Here is a 9,077-nt window from a genome sequence, read left to right on the forward strand (position 1 = left end):
TGTGAGCCAAGGATTGCCGACTGGGCCTTGGTATCGATCAATACACTGTTTGCGCAGACAGAAAGGGTATAGGGATTTGCGCAAATCGTTTTCTAAAAAGAGTATATCACACATAAAATACTTCAGCTTTCCAGATTCAAAATTCCCAAGTGGAAAAGGAATTAGGGACTTTTTCAAGGGAGTAAATGACTCAGCCTGACTATCTGACTTCGTTCAGTGAGTGTTTAAACCAAACAAACAAACAAAACACACGCATATACACACACACACACACATACACACACAACTAGCTCAATTACGCAGTTGGGTAATACACTCAAAACACCCACAAAGGTTTTAAATTTGTAAATTATGTCAAGTAATGGCATGTAGACTTTCACTCTGGATTCTCTCTTTCCTTTAACTCCCCCCCACAGTAATAAGCAGAGTGTCATTTCCTTCCCAAACATTCATATTTGGTGATATGCCTTTCGAATGAAAGAACAGATGAATGAATGACTCACTCAGAGCTTCTATAGGCACAGATGTCCCTGGGTTGAAGAGTGTGAGGACTTGTGGATTTTTACCTTCTAAATTCCACATCAGAAAATTACAACGAGCCCCAAGTCAATGTTTTCTAAACTTGTCTGCTTATTATAAGAATCACCAGGAACCATTTGTCATAGGTGCTGATTTCCAGGCCTCTTTCCTGGAGACTCTGATTTAAGAGGACCTAAATCTCCATTGTCAACAAGTAGCTCCTGGTGATTCTTGTTATTGAGCAAGTGTAGAGAATACCGAACCAATGGATTCACACTGCTCTGTTTATAACATTCATTTGTTTGAGGGTGTTAGTTTGTTTTTGCTTTTTTATCACAGACATTCCAATGGTCCTTTTCTTAGTCCCCACTCCCGCTTCCCTACATTTTCCACTCCTGGAGTTTCATCTACTCCCTTCAAGGGCGGCCACGTAGCCCTGTCCCAATCCATATCCCTAGCCTGGATATCTAGTCCTCCCAGTTTGTAGTCATCATTGATAATACTTCATTAGAATCCCAATGGTTAGAGCAACACATATGCATTTCAAGAACTTTTAGAACCCTTTGAGAGATCAAATAGTTTTTTATCATTTAATGAACTTCAGGAAAAAATGGGGGCGGGTTGGGGGGGGGGGAAGCCCAAAACTTGAGGAACTGAAAATGTCTGAGGCCTGAAGTCAGGAAATACACCAAAGGAACAAAGACCCAAGTCTCTTGTTCATTCTTCCTTCAGACTCACTTATAATTTATTTGCACATTCTTACTTCAAAGAAGGTCATTTTCTGCTTTGACCAAAGTTTTCAGAGAGTGGAGATGATATTCATGTATTTGTATCATAACCGGCTCGCTTACGGTCGTGTCTCACTCCCATTAATGAGGGGAGGGTATTCCCACATTAATGGATAGAAATACCTATCCATTCATTTCTCATTTAGTCAGTAATTTACAGAGTTCAAATGCCTACGCCGTGCCATGTGCTATTCTTTGAGCTGGTATACAAAGACTGGTAAGAGATATTCTTCATCCTTCACTAACTCACAATTAATTGCAAAATAGACACACAAGCAAGTAATTGTGCTACAATATGACTGTTATATTAAGGTGAGGTGTAAGGTGCTATGAGGACATAGAAAACTGTACTGTGGGTATGGGGAAGGGTCACCTTTAGAGGGGAGATGATCAATTTCTTTTGTAGTTAGCTATTGCTAAGCCTATTTTAAAATTGTATACATAATATGATAATGTTACGAAGAACTTTGTTCTATCACTTTGTGCATTAACGATTTTCTTTTTCCTACCTTCACATCCAGTCTTTATCCATATGTAAATATATATGCATATCATGTATATATAAGTAAATATATGTACACATATATATTACCCACAAGTAAATATATGTATATATTATGTATATATAACATTTCATTTGTTTGAGAGTGTTTGTTTGTTTGTTTTTGCTTTTTTATCACAAGCATTTCAATGGTCCTTTTTTTGTCCCCACTCCTGCTTCCCTACAATTTCCACTCCTAGAGTTTCATCTACTCCCTTAAAGGGTGGCCATGCAGCCCTGTCCTGATCCATATCCATATATATACATAATATGTACATATAAGAATATATAACAATATATGACATATATATGAATAATAACATATATAAGTAAAAATTCTATAAAATACATATATTAGAATATATAATTAGATATTCTATATATCTATATATATACTATATAATTCTATATAATATATAATTCTATATAGAATATAGAATATATAATTAGAAAGTCAAAATCATAGCATCTACAGCTGTGTGTTCCAAAAGTTTGCATACATTTGGCTTTTGAAACTTGAAATATGTTTTCCTATAAAAAGAAAGTTATGAAAGGTTGTTAGCTTTCCCAGGATAGTCTATTTAATACATACCACTCTTGCTATACTATGGTCACACAGTGATAGAGTACTTGTGCAGTAGTTAGAAAAAAATACTGTTTTTCTAGCAAATTTCTTTAGTAAAAAAATAAAACAAATTGATTTTGAAGTATTTTTAAAATGTATTTCAAGTGCTCATCCTGGAGGGGGGCTGATAGCTCCTAGCCAGGTAAGGAAGAGATGTCAGCCTGCTGCCAGTGGGATGGGCAATTCTGCTTCCTTTCAAAAACATTACGCATAGAAGGTAGGAGTGTTGCAGCCCAGGGCTACTAGAAGAGAGCGGGAGAACAGCGTGGTTTTTCTAATTTAGAAATGGGTACTCTCTCTGTGATGGGGGCAAAGCTGAGCAAATATGGATCGGGGTCAGCCAATGGCTAATTGGGAAAACTAGCATCCTGAGAAGGTACGCCATGTGTTTGGCAAAGTGGGGAGAGAGAAAGAAAACCAAGGGATGGGGTCCACATTCCAGATGGCTTTTTGGCACAAGAAGCTGTTTGCTCTGTCTCCTAAGACTTGGCATGTATAGGCAGAAGAAGTAGAATGACTGAATGCAAGGTGTTCCCCATAGTCTGGATCCTGGACCTTGGATCCCAGAATCTACTGGTTTTGGAAAACAGTAGCCCAGCAGCGAATTGGCTGGGCATAATCATCATTGTTGTGGGGGTTCCCAGGTGTCAGAAGAATGGTGTCCATGGACACTGAGGGGACATTAGTGTTCCTATATCAGAATTAAGTATATCTTAAGGAACTTCAATTGTGCTCTGGGATAATTGTAAATGTGATGTTTCCAACACAGGGAATGCCTCTATATATGTGGTTTGGGTTATTTTTCTGAGCTATATAGAAGCTCAAAGCTTTAAGATTGTTAAATTAAAAGGCATCTCTTTATTACAAAAATTCCCTACTATCCCAGTGCAACCGTGAATCAAATATGTGTGTGTGTGTATGTATATAAAAGCATATATAATAATCCATTTGGCTAGCACATAGAGTACATGAAGAATGAAGGTGGAAAGCTAGGTTGGGATTATATTGTGGATAGACATGATGGTTTAGTAGAGTAGCTTGTAAGCTGACTTGGTAAGCGATAAGAGGGACTTCAAATTAGGCTTTTGTAAAAATCATAATACTAAGTCATGAACATGGACAAAAATCCAAATAGTATTCTTTTTTATTAACCATTCATAAAGTTTTCTATACACAGTTTTTTGAGCAGAGGCTTGAGGTATTTCTGAAAGATTGCTTTAGAGGCAACGTGAAGGCTGGATTCCAGAGGAAAAGGAAGGACCGAGATTAAGGGCAGAGATCTTGCAATGGGAGAACTGGCAGGACTCGGTGGCAGATTGCTGGGAGGGGCCAGGGAGCATGAGCAGAGCTGACTCCCAGGATGCAAGTCGATGTTAATGGGGGACTATGCTTTTATTGACTGAAATATGGAATTATAAAGAGGGAAGTTTATAGATTTATTTTTGAATTGTGGTAAATTTGGGGTTACCAGTAAAACCCTTATTTGGAAATATACAGGCCAACCTTCCAGACCAACAACCTACAGTTCTGAAGGAGGCTGAGGACAACAATGCAGGTTTCCAGCTCATTCACCTGGAGATCCCAGTTGAAATCTCTGGGATGAGTTGTGTAGAGTCTGAAAAGACTAGTTTCCAGTAAACAAATAAGAAATTGAGTAAAGGAAGAAGAACCAGAGAAAGAGACAAAGAAGGATGATCATAGGTCTAGGGAAAAAAACAGTATATTAATATACTCTCCCAGAAACCAATAATGAAGAGAATTTCAAGGAAGGTTTATCAAATGCCATAGAAATGCCAAGGCCACAGGGTTTGGTAATTGACAAACTTTGACAAGCTTTGAAACAAACTTTGAAATAGCAATTTCAGTAGATCCATGAACTAGAAACCAGAAGGGGTTGGAAAGGGCATAGGAAGTACAAAGTTCAAAGTGGTTTGGCAGTGAAGACAGCCATTTCATTTATTCATTCCTTTATTCATTCGTGCATTCATGCATCCAACAGATAAATAAATTGGGCCTGTGCACAAGGCACTGTGCTAGACATTTGGAACAGATCCTAGACTTCATTCTACTGAAAAATACTTATATGTATGAGTTAGAATAATAAAATAATACTATTATAATAAGTGCAATTAAGAAAATAATTAAGTATGAGAGCAGCGTCTGGGTGGCTCAGTCAGTTGAACATCCAAGTCTTGATTTCGGCTCAGGACATGATCTCACAGTCCTGAGATTGAGCTCTGAGCCGGGCTCCGTGCTGGATGTGGGGCCTGCTTAAGATTCTTTCTCCCCCCGTCCCTCCCCCGCTCACGCACTCTCTCTCTCTCTCTCTCTTTCAAAAAAAAGAATTAAGGATGAGAGAGTGAGGTCAGTGCTGGGTGTGGGGAGAAACTCCCATAGACAGGATGATCAGGGTAGGAGCTGAGGGAAGAGGGTTTGTTTTGTTTGAATAGGAGACGGCCCATTTGTAGGCTAGTAGGAAAAAGTCAAAATAGGAAAAGAAAAAAACGTAGAAGATAGAGGAGGAATAATTTATGGAGCAAAGTACAGGAAAAATGGGATTGTATTTGATCCAAGGCACCAGGGTTGACGTGAACCTTGGAAAGGACCAGGGATACTTCGTCCTTGAAACAGGATCGAGGAAAAAGAAGGGGCATAAAGAATCTTCTCTGGAAGAGCACCTGGGTGACTCAGTTGATTAAGCGTCCGACTTTGGCTCAGGTCATGATCTCAGTTTATGAGTTCGAGCCCTGCGTCGGGGTCTGTGCTGACAGCTCAGAGCCTGGAGCCTGCTTTGGATTCTGTGTCTTCCTTTCGTTCTCTGCTCCTCCCCTGCTCATGTTCTGTCTCTCTCTCTCTCTCAAAAATAAACAAACATTAAAAAGAAAAGAAGAAGAAGAAGAATTTTCTCCAGAAGGAAGGAAGAAGAAGGAGACTGAAGGGTCCCACATGAAGAGAAGTGCATCTCAGTAAGGTGGACCATAGGATCATTTGCCAAGACAGAGAGGTCGTCCTTTGGTGTGGTGGCCTCCTCTGAGTTGCCATTTCAGGACAGGCACTGTGCTACCTGCAAGGTAGAGCGATGCGTCATTCCTGTCTTCACCGAGCTTGGAAGCATTTTGAAGAATAGAGATTTGAAGACATGTTACTGTGACCAAGTATAGTACATGCTCTGATAGAAAGAGGCACTAGGTAGAGTGGGGCCATGGTAGAAGGAGGGATCAGGACTGCTGGAGGAGGGGAGGAAAGGGGCTTAGGAACTGGTGAGCTGAATCTCAAAAGATATCAAGTAAGTGGGAAGTAACCTGGGTGGGGAAAGAGGCGCACCAAGTCCAGAGGCATGCGCTTAGCATGGTGGGTTACAGGAAGGAGGGCAAGTTTGAATGGATAGAATTCAAAAAGTGGAATGAGGGCAGGAGAAGGAGGTGGCATACCTGAGCAGGAAGGTGGGTGAGGCGGGCAGAGGCCAGGCCGCAGACAGCCCTCTTTTGTATATAAGGATGTTGGACTTGCCTCCTATAGACGATGGGAGTTATCGAAGAGTTTTTTAAAAAGCAATGACAAGGTTAGATATCATGCCGGAGGCCTTGTGGAAGAATGACTGGAAGAATTCCAGATGAGAGGCAAGAAAACTGAGAGTCGGAATTTGGGACACAGCTACTGGGATAGAGAGAGGGAAATGAAAAAGAGAGGTTCCCTTAGTACATTTGACAGGATTCAGCCATTGTCTGAATGTGTGAGTGAGGAAAGAAAAGTCCAGAAGATGCCCGGGGTCCTGGCAAGGGTGCCAATCCCTGGGACAGGAAGTAAATGTGGGAGAGCAGGCTTGGGGGTTAGGGCAACAACGTTTGAAAGCGGTTAGGAGGAATGAAATAAGCGATCAAATAAAAATAGTTACCAAGTCGCATGAGGGTCAAGTGGAAGCCAGTAGGGTGAATTAGTAGCAAAACCTGTAGTAAAGCTGAGTGTCCCAGCAAAACTCAAGACAGGAGCAGGGGAAACAGTCTCGCTGGCTCTCTGGAGGGAAGTGGGGGGAACCTGAGGAAGAGGAAGACAGAAGGTCAAGCAGAAAGAGCCCTCAGGTACTTCAGTAAGGGTTCCAACAAGGTGCCTGAGCTTGAGCTCTGTGCTGGGCTGTCCATGAGAAGCCAAAGTCAGAGAGGGACCCAGTGAGTGAGCCAGGAGGTCCAGAATGGAAGGGGAAGGTGCTCTGGGGCCACAAAGCAGTTCAAGGGGAGATGAAGGCCTAAGTGGCTGTGGTCACAGGGAGAATTTCGGCATTTCGGATAATAAAGACGGAGCACCTCGGGTTGACCTTAAAGCGTAAGGTGCAGCCATGTTCAGCGGCAGCTTACCCGTGGGGACACTGATGTGATGCAGTTCTAGGAGGACTGATGTTGCCGTGAAGTCACTGTGACTCATGGCAGGCGAAGACAGAGGGCACAATCAGGAAATCAGGAAGGTTGAGAAGGGTCGCGAAAGCCCTTACGGAGGCTTGCAAGGCCCAGGCCGCTGTGCGTCTCCCTCCTGCTCCCCGTACGGCTCAGACTGCACCCCGCCACTCCAGCCCAGCTGGCCTTCTTTCAGTTCCTTGAATGCTCTTGGACTCTGTTTCACCTCAGGGCCCTCACAAATACAATTTCCTCTTCTTAGAATTTCTAACCCCCTCCAGCTTCAACTCTCCCTTCCTCACTCCAACCAGATTTCACTGTGAATGTCACTTCCCCAGAGAGACTTTCCCCAAATCCTCAGGCTGCATTAGAACCTTCTGCTAGACTTCCCCATATTACCTCGTATTTCTTAGCATGTACCACAATCATAACCAACTCCTTTTGCAATGATTTGCTTACAGCCAATGTCTCCCAATGGATAAGCTTTCTGAGGGCAAACCCTATCTGTTTTGTCTACTGAGACAACTCTCTGTCCCTAATAGACTCCCCATTTCTGTATTTTTACTTAGCCTTGGTCCAAAAGACTGGATGTGGTACAGTGCAAGGGTACAGAGTATTTCTTTTTAAAAAAAATTTTTTTTATATGTTTTTATTTATTTTTGAGACAAAGAGAGACAGAGCATGAGCGGGAAGAGGGGCAGAGAGAGAGGGAGACACAGAATCCGAAGCAGGCTCCAGGCTCTGAGCTGCCAGCACAGAACCTGACGCGGGGCTCGAACTCACGGACTGTGAGATCATGACCTGAGCCGAAGTCGAACGCTTAACCGACTGAGCCACCCAGGCATCCCTGTACGGAGTATTTCTATACAAAATACCAAAACAGTATTACATTGCATAAAATTAAAATATTAGACAAAATGTCTAAATGAATGTGAAGGTGAACTGTTCATTGGCTTGAGAAAGAGTTAACATCTCCTGAAGACACCAGAGTGTATAAAAATATAAGAAGCTTTCACCCAAACGACTAGCTCTCAGTCTGTCACAGAGTACCCCACTGCCAAATCAATCTTCTTTAAACAACATGTTTATCCCAGAATTTCCCTGCTGAAAGTTTTCCGACTCTCCCCTTTCCCTTTCTGAGCAAAGCTAAAGTCCTTTGGTGGCTTGCAGTGACCTCTGTCCTGTTTCCAAGCCCAGTCTTTTTACTCAAGGCCGGCGAGTTTTTTCATTCCCTAGCTAATTTGCTGTTCTCATTTCGCACCTCAGTGACCCGGCCCACATAACTTCCCTCTCCTGGAAGGCCCTTGTCTTTCTCCAGAACCCATCTGACCTTGTCCCTGTCATTTAAGAGCCTTCTCCACTCTCAGTTCCTCCATGGACCTTCAAGTTCTGGCCATTTCTCACCTTATTAACATACAAATTCCTACAGCATTTGATAAATGTAACATAAAATAGTACTTAATTGTCTATCGTCCTGGATTGCTCAGTGTAGATTCTTAGGACTTACTCATATCTCAGCATCTCCTAACAGATAATAACTTTCTCATCTAACCAAAGGGAACCAAAGCTTAAAATAACCTAAATTACCTTTGAATTCCCCCAGACTGTGATGCTGGTTAGGTTATCTATTTACTGAATGTCCAAACATTCATAGAAATCATTTTGCCTCAAAAACTTATTTTCAAATTTAAAATGTTTTAGAAAACGTATTTTAGCCACGCAGTTTTTGTTTCCCGCCTGCCCCCCCCCCCCACCCCGCCCCTTCCAGTCTCATGTAAGCAAATAGTAATGGGGCATTTGGAGTTGGTTTATGAACAATCTCTTTCTAGAACACAAAATCAACACTTTAGTGCCATCTGTCTCTGGTCACTTACTAAAGGTCCTACGTTATTTATGAGGGAGGCTGGGGTGGGGTTGGAATTCCTGGTATTCCGTGTATTTTTCTAACTGATTCCACAGGCTCTCATAAAATATTAAGAAATTGCTACGAAGCATGTTTACAGAATTCAGGACTTTTTCTATGACTGTTTTTTGCTTCATTAAACAACTCTTTCCAATGATTTTCTTGGCTGTATATTTCATAGAAATTGGGAAAACTCTGTCCTTTGGCCACTGAAGACGTATTTCTTAAAAAACTCTAATTCCTTCCATTCAAAACCTTCAAGTATTAAATCAATAAGAAAGAAAACTGAAAATAAGTTTACATCACAAATGCT

The sequence above is a fragment of the Panthera onca genome, chromosome B2, assembly GCF_046562875.1.
Source record: "Panthera onca isolate mPanOnc1 chromosome B2, mPanOnc1 haplotype 2, whole genome shotgun sequence".
In the NCBI taxonomy this organism is placed as follows: domain Eukaryota; kingdom Metazoa; phylum Chordata; class Mammalia; order Carnivora; family Felidae; genus Panthera; species Panthera onca.